The sequence below is a fragment of the Carassius auratus genome, chromosome 29, assembly GCF_003368295.1.
Source record: "Carassius auratus strain Wakin chromosome 29, ASM336829v1, whole genome shotgun sequence".
Lineage (NCBI taxonomy): Eukaryota > Metazoa > Chordata > Actinopteri > Cypriniformes > Cyprinidae > Carassius > Carassius auratus.
Window position 1 is genome coordinate 1501682 of NC_039271.1, and position 18542 is coordinate 1520223.

Below are 18542 nucleotides of genomic sequence, written 5' to 3' on the forward strand. Positions count from 1 at the left end.
CATTCAGGGAACTGCAAAACACCCACAAGCCTTCACAACTGCATTATAACAAGACAGGAAAAGAGGTCTAGAAGGGTTCGCTAAACTGAAATGGAGAAAAAAAATAACAACACATTTTCCCTTATTTACACATAGAAGCATCCACAAAAACAGTTTGTTTAGCTACCACATATATATTGCTGACAATCGCCATTTGTTTTCCTTAAATGCAGTTCCTTCAAACTCTGGATCCTGGCAGTCACGCTCAGTTAGCAAAAACACTCGGCCTTGGGAAAACATTCAATTTCGTGTACACTTGTGGTTTGCACTTTCATTTAGAAAGAAAACTGATATACGCACCGTAAACATACTGAGCCTCTATTGTGCAGATCGCCTCGTACCAAAAAACAAAGTGTCACTGTCTCCGAAGAACATTGTGTTGACTACAGCTTTAACGACAAATGATTCATTAGAAGCAGCGCGGCCAAAAGAAAAGACTCATTTGTTATCCATTGACAGGTCAATGATCCGAATCCACTGTAAGCCTTTGATTCAGGATTCAAAGGAAAACAAGACAAATGCATAAATCAACACTGTCGTCTAAAGCCAAAAGGTTAAGAATGTGTGAATATCCCAGCTCATATTTCCCAGCTCATAATCGTATGACTTTAAACATTGTCGAATAAAACTGGCACCAAATTTCTCGTTATTTCTTAGCACCGTAGCTCTGCGTGCATTGGTTTTTTTCGTTTCTATACAGCTTTAGTGATTTAATGCCAGCCGCTGAAGTGTAATTACCTCACGCCGCAATTATCTGTTCAAACCTCCGATTCTTCTCAAGAGCATATTCATTCCAGCTGTGTGAGAGCTCTTAGCTTATTCACTTACCTGGATGAATTACTTGTCTCGGTTCAATCACATTTGCTGGGTGGCCAACAGCGGTTCTTTTGCATCACACGCCAAATTTGCAACATTTCTGTTGTCAAAGTAAACAGGAAACATGATGTTAGCCCATATTTAAATAATGAGAAGTAACATAAGACTTATAAGATAATAAACATCTGATGAATCACGACCATGATTTGCAAACATGTTCCTGTTTTTCAAGGAATGCCATTACTGCAAGCATAATTACTACCATAAAGCTGCTGTCTTGTAGTTTTCCTATATTTGTGTGTTCAATTACTTTGTAGCAATTAGCCGTGATTACCTGAGAGAGCTTTTTAATTAACACGCGATAGCATGGCAAGCTAAAAATGACAAAATGAACGAGCGGCTCTGAACTACTTTCCATTGTGTACGTTTATTTACATATTTTAGACCAAAGACTGTTGCCTAGTCTCTTAGCCCAGCAGTTAGTAATGCAAACAATAGCTAATGAACCGAGAAAGCTTTTGTCTCATGCACTTTTCAACTTAACTGACTTAGCAGAAGTGAATGAGTGACTCTGAATGGCTTTCCATGTTTATTTACATATTTTACACCACAAAATGTTGACTACACTTGTAAAGTTTACTTAATTGTAAATGTACACTTGTATTGTATGCATACTTCAAATCAAGCAGATATGATATCAATGAAATATAAGGCTACTTTTGTGAGAACACTTAAAACACACTTAAGAGCTTAAAAACTGCACTTTTTAAAGCCAAATTAGAAAGTTTTACTTTAAAGCACATTTAACAATGTTATGTTTGAAAGTCTTTTGTCATGTTTTAAAGGGGTACACTTATTTTGCTGTGAAATGTGTAATTACAAATATATTTACATGACAAGTTTCTGTAGAAATTATTACAGAAGTAATTATTACATTGCATTTAAAGATGTGCTTAAGTACTACTTAAAGTTAACCATAACACATTTTCATTAAATTGTAAATAACATGAAATTAAGTTCACATTACATTTAGTTTGAACTAAGTGTTATTTTTTTAAAGTATGTTAATTCCGAAGTAAGTACTTGTTTTAAAGGTATGCTAAAGTATTCTATTTTTTCACAAGGGTACGGTCTTTTAGCCTAGCATTTAGCAAAGCAAACAATAGCTAACGAACTGAGAAATTTTTTGTCTCATCTCACTCAACACATACTGACTTAGCAGAAGCCCCAATCTCATAATGGGAACTTCAGTGGAAGTGTTTACCTTTCCCATGGTTCAACACTAGCCGCGATTGCTTAACCATGCGGTGGGGAAATCGACAGAGGGACATCTTCTCTCCCTACATACCAGGTTTCACTAGTGTGGAAGTTATTTTGAGGCCACCGCAAGATTGTTTGGGTGTTCGTCAAGAACTCCAAATTAAAAACCACATACATTTCAGAGCACTTAACCAGAAAACATTCTTCTCAATCAAGCTGAAGGCTTGAGGGAATGGTCATGTCATTCTCACAGGTACTGAAAGGGCCCAAGAGACCACAAAGGTGCCCCCCAATCTTCAAAACATTGTGGGGTTCGATGATTTTTTGAAGTTTTTTTGGGTTTCAAGATTTTTTGGAGCACCTCCCAAAAGGCATTTCACTCATGGTAAACAGCCTCTTAAAAGGGTGCCGCTGTCCCACGGGTCGCCAAAAGTCCTGTCCGAGGTTTACTGCTGTGACTACATGACTGCATAATTACACCAGCGTGTGATAAAAAGAAAATGGCCCTATTTTAAGATCCTCCTCATCCAGGCAAGCCACCAAAGTCTTAGCAGTTACCCTTAAATAGTTCAATAATATCTGTGAAACCATAAATAGATCATCTCTGCTCTCATAAACGCAAAAGAGTTATTTTAAATCACCACACTAGGCTTTAATATGAGTTTTGTTGGTTTTTGGTAGAGACTAGGAGTCTTGGAACAAACAGTGTTGGACTATCAGACACATCCCAAGCCAAGGGATCATTTCTTGGAGGCTTTAATCATCTGGCTCCTGCTTTGCACTGGGGGGGCCGACAGTTAAAAGTTTAGAGGGATAATAAATATGTGTTGCTCTCAGCCTTCTCTTTTCGCACCAAATGAATGGCTTTATATTGGCATTATAAATTATGCAATCTTTAGCTTCATAATAAGTAATTCTATATGAATTCTTTGTGATAGGCTTGGACAAATGATGACAGGATAAACCAATGTAGTGCAGATGGGAGAACTAATTCTGTTTATCCCTATTGTGTCACAGTTATTCAGTAAAAAGCTTAATCAACCAAACATTATTTAATGCATTGTTTTGCCAACACTTCAAGCCCAACTTTGACAGGCCTTAGATCTTGTATATTGTGTGTTATTTATGGTTGTCTCACACATAAAAATATGTACAGTATTGTTCAAAATAATAGCAGTACAATGTGACTAACCAGAATAATCAAGGTTTTTAGTATATTTTTTATTGCTACGTGGCAAACAAGTTACCAGTAGGTTCAGTAGATTGTCAGAAAACAAACAAGACCCAGCATTCATGATATGCACGCTCTTAAGGCTGTGCAATTGGGCAATTAGTTGAAAGGGGTGTGTTCAAAAAAATAGCAGTGTCTACCTTTGACTGTACAAACTCAAAACTATTTTGTACAAACATTTTTTTTTTCTGGGATTTAGCAATCCTGTGAATCACTAAACTAATATTTAGTTGTATGACCACAGTTTTTTAAAACTGCTTGACATCTGTGTGGCATGGAGTCAACCAACTTGTGGCACCTCTCAGCTGTTATTCCACTCCATGATTCTTTAACAACATTCCACAATTCATTCACATTTCTTGGTTTTGCTTCAGAAACAGCATTTTTGATATCACCCCACAAGTTCTCAATTGGATTAAGGTCTGGAGATTGGGCTGGCCACTCCATAACATTAATTTTGTTAGTTTGGAACCAAGACTTTGCCCGTTTACTAGTGTGTTTTGGGTCATTGTCTTGTTGAAACAACCATTTCAAGGGCATGTCCTCTTCAGCATAGGGCAACATGACCTCTTCAAGTATTTTAACATATGCAAACTGATCCATGATCCCTGGTATGCGATAAATAGGCCCAACACCATAGTAGGAGAAACATGCCCATATCATGATGCTTGCACCTCCATGCTTCACTGTCTTCACTGTGTACTGTGGCTTGAATTCAGAGTTTGGGGGTCGTCTCACAAACTGCCTGTGGCCCTTGGACCCAAAAAGAACAATTTTACTCTCATCAGTCCACAAAATTTTCCTCCATTTCTCTTTAGGCCAGTTGATGTGTTCTTTGGCAAATTGTAACCTCTTCTGCACATGCCTTTTTTAACAGAGGGACTTTGCGGGGGATTCTTGAAAATAGATTAGCTTCACACAGACGTCTTCTAACTGTCACAGTACTTACAGGTAACTCCAGACTGTCTTTGATCATCCTGGAGGTGATCATTGGCTGAGCCTTTACCATTCTGGTTATTCTTCTATCCATTTTGATGGTTGTCTTCCGTTTTCTTCCACGTCTCTCTGGTTTTGCTCTCCATTTTAAGGCATTGGAGATCATTTTAGCTGAACAGCCTATCATTTTTTGCACCTCTTTATAGGTTTTCCCCTCTCTAATCAACTTTTTAATCAAAGTACGCTGTTCTTCTGAACAATGTCTTGAACGACCCATTTTCCTCAGCTTTCAAATGCATGTTCAACAAGTGTTGGCTTCATCCTTAAATAGGGGCCACCTGATTCACACCTGTTTCTTCACAAAATTGATGGCCTCAGTGATTGAATGCCACACTGCTATTTTTTTGAACACACCCCTTTCAACTAATTCAACTAATTGCCCAATTGCACAGCCTTAAGAGCGTGCATATCATGAATGCTGGGTCTCATTTGTTTTCTGAGAATTTACTGAACCTACTGGTAACTTGTTTGCCATGTAGCAATAAAAAAATATACGAAAAACCTTGATTATTCTGGTTAGTCACATTGTACTGCTATTATTTTGAACAATACTGTAGCTCTCAATTACGATCACAGACACAAGAGGCCAGCTCTAAAAGCAGCAGGAGTTGCTCTTACATAACTAAAAAGTGCAATCAGGTACATTGCCTTATTTTAATACATGTTGAGGGGCCTAGTGAACTGGGAAAAATTGTCTCTGTCTTAAACAAATAATTTGGGTTGAGTACAAGTTAAGCTCAACTGATAGTCTTTGTGGTACAATGTTTATTTCCACAGAAAAAAAAGTCTCTTATTTTCTACAAAAAACTAAAACTAAAAACATCCTTTTACCTAATTTGATGTTCCTGGTCAAAATAACCAGCCTTTTAAACAGTCTTGCAGTTTTTTTTGTTTGTTTAAAAAAGAAAAGAAAAAAATGCATTCTTTGTTGATAATTTGACAATGTCTACTCAAAAAATGAAGTGCATTAGCCTATGATCAATCATCTCTAAAAAGGGACACAAAACCTGTTATTTTTATTTTATTTTATTAATTTAGTAATAAGATAGCATAATGAGTATATGCAGTTTTTTGTAAGCTGGTTATTCTTGACCGGGAATGCCAAAAGTGTAAAAGTGTAAGTGGAACAATAAAAAAAAATATATAAAACATTTTCAGGAAGTTGAGCACAGAAAATAAGTTTAAGTCCAATGCAATAACATTAACTAGCATTTTCAGGAAAAAGAAAATCCTCTCCAGGGCAAAATGTTGTGGAAAACAATATAAGGGCTAAAGCAAAAATGTGAGGCTTATATTTTCATAAAAGCACATTAATTATTCTGTTGAAATATGCATATTATTATTACTGCAAACTATAATTTGTTAAAAAACTGTTTCAAATATTCATGTCTAAATATTAGCAATCAATTTACTTAGGACTGCAGGACTCCTGAAATAAGAGGTCGCACATGAGAGCTATTGCTATCTCCCCCATATGGAAGAAACACAACTCCGCCGAAGCCCAGCTGACTGTTTATTGTTACAGGCTTAGGCCTAATCAATGTTTTAGAAACTAGACCCAAGCTAAGCTCTGATGGACAGACAATGACAACCATCTGAAAGTAAAGAGAGTGAAGGGGAAGGATAGCCAGCGAATCAGAGCGCAGTGTTTTGAATGGGGAGGATCCCTTTTATGGCATCCCACAGAGAACAAAGGCATTTTAAAGAGGAAGTTCTTTGACTCTGTGGCCTTGTATTCAACCTACCAGCCTGACGTTACTTTAGGGACATTGATTTAGTCTTCCTCCATTCTGTTTCTCCATAATGGCCAAAGTATGAGTTGGCTCAGACTCATGAATGGTTCAGATTTAAAGATCTGCCAGATGTTCTGACTAAGTTCTTGTCGTCACTCTCAGCTCGACCCACTCAAATTGTTTTCTGTGGCCCGTGAATGAAACAACCAATAAAATACACAGCAGATGGATGGTAGTCCAGGAAAACACTTACACCATTAAACTGACTGGCAATCTGAGATGCCACGCTCATATGCGGGGAACAGCGTTGTCATGGAAAATTCTTTCATTATGATGACAGATTTGAAATTGGGTTTTCTAGCTCCTGTATGTCCAGAAACAGCATGTGAATGCTTACAATTTCCCATTATAAATTAGCACAGTACTGTAGTATGCAATCACAAGATATCAAGCCATCATGACATGTTACAAGAATAATCTACAAATGATTATGAAGTACTAGAAAATCATTACAGCTGCCTAAAAAAGAACATACCAGGGAAGCACTCCTGATGTTGATATGTCAGATAGTGTGTGTGTGTTGGGGAGGGGAGGAGTTGCATTTGGGATGGCGCTGACATAATGATTGACAGTAGCATGCCCACCTGTTTGGGTAGACTCAGCAGGTGTTCAAATCTCCATGACAACCGTACCATCAATTTACTTTTACTGTCAGTCTTTCACAAAAATACAGAACCAGTGAATTCCTGATCTGCTGGGCTCACCACACACACACACATAGTGGTAAAACAATTAGATGTCCATTTTATATATATATATTGTAATGATAAACAAATCTCCATATTCATCGGGAAGAAGGAGGCGGGAACCGGCGCACAATCAAAACATACTTTAATAATCAAAAGTAAATACAAAACGGCGCACCAGCCCCTCACGGCCGACTGGTGCGCATAAATAAAAAGCACACACATTAAAATAATATCCCAGGCCTGGTCCTCTCTCGTCCTTCACGGTCGTCACTCCAGTTTTATATCCTTCCATCTCCTACGTGGGACTCGATACTAGCGGTGGGGCTCAGGTGTAGCTCATCTCCAATCACTACACCTGGCCTCACTCCTCGTTCCCACGCCTCTCGGCCCCGCCCCACTCGCCACATACCCCCATCGCCCCTCGCAGGCCGGGGGGTACCCTCGAGACTGCGCTCTACTCCCCCCCCCCCCCCCCCTTCCCTCCGGGGGGGACCTGCAGGAACCTGGGGGTAGGACAGACGAGGCGAGAGAAAAGGAGATGGAAGGAGGAGCGACAAGGACAAGAGAGGGGAGAGAGGAAAAAAAAAAAAAAAAAAAAAAAATCCGGTTCCCAGACGCACTGCTGCTCGGCCCTCCACCAGCTGGGTGATATCCTCCGCGGTGCCTGGCGGTGGCACTGGACGGCCCTCGGCGGACGGCGCGACACTCCTCCGCCGCCCGATGGACGGCGACGGCTCCTCCGATTTTGGGCAGCGGCAGGAGTCCCCCGTTCCCTGCCCCTCCGGATTCCGTCACGGAGGCGGCAGGCTCCGGCCCCCTGGCGAACGGCGCCGACTCCTCCGCTCCCTCACGGACGGCAGCCGCCCCTCCTTGTCGTGGGCGGTCGGCAGCGAGCTCGCCCGTCCCCGGCAACTCGCTCCAGCCCACCGCCTCGAGCGTCCCTGGCGGCACATACCTCGCCTGCTCGAGGGCACCGCGGATTCACCACAGCGGCGAGGGATCTTCAGCAGCGCGTCCCTCCTTCTCCCGGGCTTCGGCACCACTGTAATGATAAACAAATCTCCATATTCATCGGGAAGAAGGAGGCGGGAACCGGCGCACAATCAAAACATACTTTAATAATCAAAAGTAAATACAAAACGGCGCACCAGCCCCTCACGGCCGACTGGTGCGCATAAATAAAAAGCACACACATTAAAATAATATCCCAGGCCTGGTCCTCTCTCGTCCTTCACGGTCGTCACTCCAGTTTTATATCCTTCCATCTCCTACGTGGGACTCGATACTAGCGGTGGGGCTCAGGTGTAGCTCATCTCCAATCACTACACCTGGCCTCACTCCTCGTTCCCACGCCTCTCGGCCCCGCCCCACTCGCCACATATATATATATATACATAAAATTAAAAGCTATATTTTTTTATTTGAACTATTTTAAATTACAATAAATATTTAATTTAAAGCTTTTTATTATTTTTTTTAATTTATTACATCATTTGCTGTGCTTTATTTGATTTGTGTCCTCATGCTGGACAATTTATGTATTTAACTTTTTTTAAATCACCTTGGTGAGAGACTAACTTACTAGCTCATTTGTAGGCTGTGAAGTCAGGTAGTTCTGGACTGGTCCAAAAATCCCACAAGAGGTGAACCATGAACAAAACATCATGTGCCTTTGAGCAAAACACTTAACCTTCGGTTGTTCCAGAGGGACTGTCCCCGTAATAAGTAGATTTCAAGATGCTTTGGATGCTAATTAGAACTTTGTTGACTTAAAAGCGCTAGTATGCCAAGAAAATGAAATATAGTGTGCGCCAGTCTATTAAAAATGTAATGAAATAAAAGAAGAGTCTTTAGGGCTTGGAAACAAAGGGCACACACATCTGTACGGTCACAAATGGTTGAGCCATCACAGACCAGGACATCAAATGGTCTTTCCAGCAGCACTTTTATGCGGGTCATCCATCTAACTAATCCCAGACACATCAACACAGGACTTAAAAGGAACCAAGATCCATTCGATACACACACGCAAGCAGAAAGTAGTAGCCCCCGCTGGAAAGCAAGACCTTGATGGTCCTAATTTGTCATCTGGTCAATGCGTTAAGACTTTCTTCCGACCAAATCCAGCCATTTCTCCTTTAATAGCTGCAGAGAATGCAGAGGTAAGCTTGAGCAATCTGTCTTGAGTTTGACACACACTTTCAAACTTCACACTTTTAACAGGGGCGACTCAACACCTTGCAGCTCAATGAGCTGCACAAAGGAGCCAATTAGATCCTGGGCTTCAGTGACCAGGGATCCCACACTCAACTCTATTACGCTGACTGCTCAACTAAGGGGAAAAAGCTTTTTCTTTTAGCTCAAGCATTTGGCAAGTTTTTTTTTTTTTTTTTTTAATAAACACTGATCATTAGCAGTCTCACTGATATCAATCAGAGTGCATGATCTTTGTTAACAATGTCAGCTAAATCAACCAAACTTTAGATCATATCAGGACAGCAAAAATGACAATCTAACTAAAGCAAGTTAAAATGAGAAGACCGCGACCTCAGCCCCACTCCGAATCAGCGGGTTTTGTAAATCTTCTGATGAAGCATGTTTATTAAGTTGTTTATATGTTGGCTCTAATTTGAAAGGGTGATGAGATATATCAGCCTCATTCATCTCTGAGAAGCATCCTTGGGATGGATTCAAAAGAACAAAATCCACCCTGCTCTGTTAGCCAGGAGATCACGAGGCTGTAGCTCTGGATCCAAGGCAACCAAACAGCCCTTAGATTACAGACACCAATGATGTAAGTTATACAGTGAGAGGAATATCAAGTAAACTATCTATATTTAGTATGTTAGTTGTCAGTTTGCAATTAACAGTATGGGTAGGGAATAAAAAAATGGTTATTATTCAAAACTACTTCCATTTCCAAGAGCCAAATGATATTCAGGATGTAAATTATTAAAAATCCCACAAACTCTTTATCACGAAAAAATGCACAACCAGTGTAGTCTGATTTTCATGTATCATAAAGAATCACATAAACATCTTAATGAGTCACTTCTTTTTAAATGAATCAAAAACACACAGTGTGACCATTGACTAATTCTGGTTTAAAGTAATTACTTGTAATTCTTTAAAGTACATTTAAAAAATTACTGATAGAGAACTGAAGGCACTAATAAACATGCATTGTTAAGAGTAGAAGAGAAAAGCATAATTCTGTCAACAGTATGCTAGTATGTATGTTTGAATAAGCCAACTGAATCTCTCGTTTAACAAGCTGCAATGTAAGACTATGTTCTGAAAATAGAGATCCTGGCCTGTTCTTTGGACTGCACTTAGCTTGTCCTTCACTCATATGACCGTCATTTGTCGCCTGCCATTCGAACACAATAAAAGTTAAATGAGGCCGTTGGGCCAGGAGTCAAGTCTTTTGGCATTGCGTTCACAGTGTTGAATCATGGCTTTGAATAAAACTGAGCCCTGACATGACCGCAACAAGGCACGGCGCTTGGGGTTATTGTAACGATTCCATCCTCTGGCAAAACCAGGCATCACGTCACAAAGAATAACATCACTACCTTAATAGCACTTAAAATGATTGATCTACATCCTAGTGTTTTATCGGCCCTTCTAGATGGAAGCAGGTTTAAGAGAAGTGGAGAAAGAGAGCTTCTTGGGGGTGGGGTTGGATCTGGATGCAGAACGACAGGCCGAATTACAGCCTGTCACATGAAAAACAAGACTGTCTGAAACATGACAGGTATTAATGAATGCTAATGAGAGGGAGAAGGCACAAGGAGAGTTAAAAAGGAGATAAAGCAGGATGAAGCCATGCAAGCGTTTGATGGTGTTTAAATGAAGGACACGCATACCTCCAGACCAGGTTCCCCAGGGAATTACCAGAAAAGAGATCTAAATATAGAGCCCGGGACTTAGTTGAGGTCAGCGTTCACGGGTCAGAGGGGCTACCGTCAGTCCACACGGTGACCTCACTCTCTGCTAATGTCTTCATCAGATGCCCGGTTACATTATACCTTTTACAAGAGCAGTTAGAGGACCCACGGTCCACAAACACACATAATAACTGCACAAACAGAGCTTTATGAGAACAGTCCATCCTGACAGATGCGGGGCAGTTTTAAACACCATTTAGGGGGATTTAACCTTCTCTCATCTCAGCATTCTTAAAAAACTAATTTATCCATACACACACACATATACATATATATATATATATATACATACATACATACATATACACATTTCTCAGACTCACATCAGCTCACACTCAGGTTGAACTGAGACCCCTGAGAGTGAAATCATAGACCGTCCCCTGCTGAGGTGTCATAGAGAGACCTTATACAGTGTCACAGTCCTAACGATTTTATATAGCCAGGTGCTGATGTGAGAGTAATGATTTATTAATAGTCTGGGATTTAAGATTAGCTGATTACTCTAGCAGAGGCTCAGTTTATGTGTGCTGAGATTTTCTCAACTATTTCCGGGTGAAGCGTGGAGATGGGCCGTATACGAGGGTCTCCTTTCAAGCTTGCTCGGATTCTTTCCCAGTTCATGTGACTCGACCCTTGGCCTTTGTTTCGCTTATGTGCACATCACCATGACGGCTCTCGAGGTCGTGACCCAGAGAGGACTACAGCGTGCAAACGAGAATCATCCTGAGCATATGCACCTGTACAGAGAAGCTCATCTGTCTTTTACACACGCTCCGACTTTGTTTTCCCACTCACTTGAAAGAGTTTCTATATTCAGTGAGGAACAAAGCTCTGTGATCACTAGTGAAAGTACTTCTTTTTTACTTTTTTTTAATTAATAAAAAACTTGTATTTTTAAACGAATAAAACTATTCCACTTTCTCCCTCTCTCTTTTTCCTCTGTACTACCTCGAAGTGAGGTCCCTTTATAACAGGAATCAAGCACTGCTTTAGAGCAGTGTGTAATTAAAGATGTCCAGTGGCGGTCATTACCAAATACCAGCTCTAATCGACCCTTATCTAAGGTAATTACTGCCTGGTAGGAGAAAATGACTCCATATCATGTGGAGAGAGGCTGATGTGGCATTGGTGTGTGTGTGTGTGTGTGTGTGTGTATGTGTGTGAAAAGGTGGGTAATTATCTTAAATCTATGTTGAGATGGAACGAGAGCTGTAAGAGTTGGGGGAGGGAGGTGAGAATGGATTTTAATACAGAGGTGATGGCTGAGCAGGTGAATTAATGCTGAAAATACACACACTTACTGGATACACTACATGACTTTCACCCAGATTTACAGTCTGGAAATCAGAGCTAGTCTGCAGATTTGAGAAGACAGATTTCATTGAAAATCACAGTGTATGATGGCCACAGATTTTTAGCTTCGGAATATGATTTCATACAAAAAAAGTAAGAGGATATCAAACACAATTAATATTTTGAGACAATTTTAGAACACACAGTTTTAATTTGTCATACGTCTCCCGGCTCCTCCTAAGGCATGTGTGAGTTTGTTGAGATCGGAACAATTTGAACGTCTCGTAAGCCCCTTTCACACTGCCATTCCGGCAAATACAGGGGTAAAGTGTTCCTGTAATTGTTCCCTGGTCGCTAGATTGTGCACTTTCACACTGCCAGTGATGACCCAGTATCTGTGCGTGCTTTCACACACAACCCTTGAAGATCCCGTAACGACACGTGACATCAGCGCGTGACGTGTAATGTACGAGTCGACAACGCTTGGCATGTTATACTTTAGCTGAAGCAAGCAAATGATCTCGGCATCAGCATGGAAAGTGAGGAACTAACTGATCTCTGCTTCATTACAGTTTGCACATATGTTTTCGTCACGAACGTTGATCTTCCTTCAAAACAGCCGGTAAAAGGGAATTAGATCTGGCTTATGTTCACACAGCGCTCGTTCCGGATCGATTACCGCAATGTTACTAGGTCCCCGACCCGGGTTCGATTCGGTAATCAATTCCGGGACGTGGTTGCTTTCACACAGAAGGCGACCAGGCAATGTTACGGGAATATTGTGGGTCCGACGTGCAGTGTGAAAGGGGCTGTAGTGTGTGTGATTCTGTCGTTAAGTGTATGATGCACAATTTCTCCTCTCTAACAGCAAAGTCAGTAAATGTATGACGTCTGCTGGTTTGAAATTCTTTTTCTTTTGAATTTTTTTTTATATATAAATTGATAAACTAATAAACAAATTAATAAACAATAGTATGAATTATATAATATACTATTATTAATAAAAATATATTTACTTATTAAAATAATTGGCTTGCATATTATAACTGAATATTATAATTGAACCTGTTTCAGGTTAACAAAGACACTCTTCTCTCCCTGCAGCATGAAATGTTTTATCCATACATGAGTGCGCACTCTCTCTGTCTCAGCGATTTTGAGTCCTCTGCAGCTCTAAGCACATACCTCAACCTCTGAGGATGTGTGTGTGTAGTGTACCAAGGATCTGGGTGTCACTGCTGGATCGATGGCTCACTATGTCTGACAAGACTGTGTCGATTCAGCACACTCTGTGAACAAAGAGCAAACAGCACACACACACACAAACACACAACTAAAAATTCTTCAAATCCATCATAAGGTCATTGCATTCAGTTGGAGTCCCAAGGGACATGTGTTGAGCGCACCATCCAGCTCTAATAGTACTGCCGAAATCTGAAGACGAGCACTGAGGTTATTGTACAGGAGAGAGACGTACAAAGCAAATCTCAACATGCCAACATTCAATACATTTCCAGTTTCCCCAATTTACCACTTAAAAATTTGAAATCAATTTGAAATTTATTTGAAAAAATAACTAAAACTAATAGAAATAAATTAATCTAAATGCAAAATATACATATTATAACTAATGATAAATATTTTATCATTAATACTACTAAACAGATGTTTATAGTTAGAAAATGTTATTTTATTATTATTAGTTTTTTTAAAAATTATAGAATTTATACAATTATTTAGCTTCATGTTTTAAAGTACATAGTTAAAAATCCCAATATCCCTTTTAATTACAGTATTTATTTACTTACAGTAAATAAAAGAATATAAGAAATAAATGTATTAATTTGAAAAATAAAACAATGTTAAACAAATGATTATATTATTTATAATTAGACAAATTATAAAATATTTATTATATAATTATTGTATAATATTATTATTATAATTATAGAATTATTAAATTAGCCTAGTCGTGTTTTATAGTAAAGTTAAACATTAAAAGTAAATGAATAATTTAATTAAAAAATATAATCTTTGAGAAATGTATAAGGTATTTTTCAAATGTATTATTAGCATGTAAATGTATAAATGTTTATTTATTTGCCAGTTGTTTATTTATTATATAGTTGCACTCTTAGTCTTCTATGGTCACTGAAATGTAACTTTTTTTGTATTCCTTTATTACAGTTAGTAATTTGCTAAGAGTCTGCTAAATGAACAAAAGTAATATTAACATTATTTGATATACCAAATACTCAGAAAATAGCAACACTTAGACCACAAATCACATCTGTCAAAAACAGCTCAGATAATGTATTTCCATTTCAGTCGAGTGATTAAATAACTCTATGCAGAACATATCTTGTCTGTGCAGTACTAAGATTAAAAAAAAGAGCAGAGCACGGAAGGTACATGTATAACGTATACAGCTGCATCTTTGAAAGTGTGTATGTGTGAGTTATATGATTAAACTGTTTTGGCTCTCTTTGGTTCTTCTCTGATTGATAACTTGTATCCCTGTCTCCCCATGGGCCCATTAAGAAGCTCTTGTCTGTGTTCCTGTCACAGCTCGTGCTTCGCAAGAGCACATCACACTTCCTCACTGGCAATGTCAAGATGGGATTAAACGATCACCTGTCCCCAGTGAGCGCAAATAAATCCAGAGACCCGATCCGCTACGCTATGGCAAAAATCGCTGCACCTCAGCAGAATACTTGGCATTTCTCAAATCAGTATCAGCTTTCGGTTTCAGCATCACTTTTGGCTTCCAGACATAATGTCAATCTGATCCATAAATCCTTTTCGTTGAAGATTTTTCATAATATTTATGCCATACAACTGTAGAGAGGAAGCGGAGATGACGAGATGTTCCTCAGCCTCTTAAAAGATTTCAAGGTGTCTTACCACTAATCATTTATCCATGACTTCAAAACTCAAGGATTTATTAAAAACACAAAAAGATCATGGGGAAAAAAAGAAAGAACAAGTGCAATGATTATAAATGGTACCACAGTAAAATTATAATGCCTTTCAAGATTTTTTTACACTACTTTTTTTACGCAGACCTGATTACCAGCAGAGTTAAGTTCATTTGGTTCATAATAATACTGTTTTAAAGATGGCTCTACTAAACAGAATAATACATGAAATTGTACATTTGTGAGGACATTAGGATTGAAGTCTATTGAATTGAAGCCCTTTGCTCATAAAAAATAGATCCACAAAAACTGCTGAGCCAAAACCGAATCTTATCTTTGAACCATTAAAAATATCTAACATTTGATACCATGGATGGCTGACAGAGGTCTAGGAGTCTGAGTTTCTATGAAAAAGAATCAGTCATAGTCCCTAATTAAATTATAGCATGTAAAAATGGATCTCTTGATAGCATCAAAGACAAAAACTTCACTATAGTTACTAAAATAAAAAAGAAAACTTGTTTAGAACAGTTCCTTTTTTTGCTATAGTGGCTTTGGAACACTAAAATAAACAGTTTGGTAAAATTACACTGAAAGCTGTGTGTTAAAATTATTCAACTACAACTTGTAATTCCAGTCTCCATTTAGACACGAACACGTGCTTGCATAAACAGCTGCATCAGTAATGACGATGAACAGCATCTCTCAGCTCTGTCAAGGGACACTGATCATGAACATTAAGCACGGAGGTCTGCGGTCTGGGAGAAAGCTGTTCACATGCTTAAATCTGTGACTAATCCTTTCTAATTTGGCCCTATCTCCTGATAACTTCCAATACTGGGCGCTTTGTAAAAACAATTGGCCTTTAACACTGTATGCCAACATCCTTCTTCCAGAAAATGAGTCTTATAATTGACCATTGTCTTTATTAAAGGGATAGTTCTCACCAAAAATTCAAACTTTGCTATCATTTACTCCTGTATGACTTACTTTCATCTCTGAAACACAAATTAGTATTATTTATTGAGAAATGTCCATTCAATAAAGGTCAGTAGGGTCCAATGTTGTTTAGACTCCAGTGTTCTTCAAAATAATGTTTTTGTATTCAACAAAGTCATACAAAATCATACAGGTTTGGAACCTCATGAGTACATGAGGATGAGTAAATGATGAATTTAAATTTTTGAATGAACTATCCGGTTAGGTTAAAAAGACAATAACAATTGCTTCTTTCCAACAACACATGAGATAGCAGTCAGGTGTCTGTATCTGAAATTTAAATTATTCAATTAAGTTGTGTTAACATCTGGTTGGTCCTCAAGTTTCACATATGGTATTGATCAGACTAAATGGCAGAAAATAAAAGTGAAGTGAATTCCAAAGTTAAGCACTTTTTACCTTCCTCTTCAAATATGGATGGATTGTGTTGTTTCTCATAAAAGTCATCTCACCCATTCTAGTCATTAATCTCCATGAGGCCTCACTCAGTGACTTCATTTAGTGGGGTTTGCTGGCTTATTCCCCACCGGACCAGGGGTTGGCAGGGTATGAGGTAGTGTGTTTGCGCCCGTTTTCATTTGACCAGACCACAGCAGCAGCAGCAGCAGGGGTACGAGTGGGAAAACAGGAAAGGGTTTTCTGAAATGATCCATAGCTGCCACTGGAATCAAAGACACAGATAGAGGAAACTTGGGCACATGGACCCAAAGAGCAGACGCGCATTGCCCAATCAAGCAAATCCAGAGTGATATAAATGGCAACCTACTGGGCCATTTGTGCTCCTACATTTGATATCTAATAAACAAGAACAAATGAGACTGTCCTTCACACTCGAGGAACGAGATCTGACATCAGTGCACAAACAGCCCATTGACAACTGGGCTCGGATGCAGCATTGAAGAACGCTTGGAACTGTATGAAAAGGTTGATCTGTGGTCGAGATGATTTCGGTTATGTCCTAATGGGTTCTTGTATTTTCCATATCTTGAAGCTGGCAAACTATGCAAAAATTGCCTGGTTCATTCCTTGAGTTTGAGGTTTGAGTGATAAGGCTGAGGACCAATGACTTTGCTTGTGTCAATGTGATTGGCTATAAGCACCATAGGAATAAGTGTGACAGAAAAAGTCATTTCCATTGCGGCTAAGTTGATGCTGAACTGGTTTACAGGTCTTTATTTTGAGCACACAGCTGAAGGAACTAAAGGCAACTGTGCTGGTCAATGGTTTGTGATGGCATGAAAAAAAAAAAAGAAGAAATTATGGAAAGCCTAAAATGTATGCTTAGACACAGTAAAACCCTAAAGAGGGTTCTCTCAATGTGACACTGCCACCTCACCTTGTATTCAAGTTATATGCACAGATCTATTCATAATGATAATTCAGTTGACAGTATGATGAATCTGTAGATCTAGCACATCAATAAAGCTCTTAAAATCCCCATCACTTTTAAGGACGGCAAATACAATGGGCAAATCGTTCAGCAGCACTGTGTCCATAGCAACGGCAGAATCATCTAGCCTTCTAAACAAAACATTGACCCCATATTTTCATTTTCTGTCACCAGAGGCAGTGAATGCGGGAAAATACAGTAAGAAGATGAATCTTACAAAAACCTTGTCCATGTCATATTTTAGCCCAAATGGAGAAGGAGGAAAGAAAATAAGCGTATTCTCAACGCCATTAAAATTAAGGCATTATTTCTATGACAATTATGCACAACGATTTCTCAAAATGAATGAATAAAACATCTGTCAGGGGTCAGTATGATTTTTTTTATGCTTTTGAAAGTATTATGAAGAATTATGCTCTGCGAGGCTGTTTATTTGATCAAATATTGTAAAATATTATCATAATTTAAAAAAGGCATTTTCTATTTTAATATATATGTTTTCCTGTGATGGCAAAGCTGAATATTCAGCAGCCATTACTGTCACATAAACCTTCTGAAATCATTTTATGCTGATATGCTGGTAAAGAAAGACTTATTTTATCAATGTTGTAAACAGTTGTGTTACTTTAGATTTTTGTGGAAAACATGATGGATTTCAGGACTCCTGATTAATTTAAGTTAAGGCCTAATTTTAAAACCTTTTGATTTTTTGTTTTTGGCAACATTTTACATATTTTTCTTTCGATTGTGATCAATTTAATGTATCCGTGCTAAATAAAAGCATTAATTTCTTTCTAAATCATTGCACTGAACCTTATTAAATGTAGTGTATAATATAAGCATATAATTATATTGTATATAAATGTTGTTATATAATATATTTATTTTATATGATTAAAATTGTATAAAATATTTAAATAATTGCAAATATATATAAGTCATTTAGATGACTAATTTAATTACAAATATTTAAATTAATTATATATATATATATATATATATATATATATATATATATATATATATATATATATATATATATATATACACACACATACAATATATATATACATTGTAATTTAGATTTATTATTTTTTTATTTAGATGTTAAAATTCTTATATATTACATTTTCATTTAATTAATACAAATCTAATAAGGATCATTTAA

The 18542-nt window shown here is 38.3% G+C and overlaps 1 protein-coding gene across 1 annotated transcript in view; it reads right to left on the reverse strand.

Annotated features, from left to right (window-relative positions):
* The window catches only part of LOC113047817 (semaphorin-3aa), a 78168-nt gene extending 77809 nt beyond the window's left edge, over positions 1-359 (reverse strand). The window contains exon 1 of the mRNA XM_026209133.1: positions 340-359. The gene's annotated coding sequence lies outside the window, so the exon portion shown is untranslated. The remainder of the gene's footprint in view (positions 1-339) is intronic.
* Between the last annotated feature and the right edge of the window lie 18183 nt (positions 360-18542).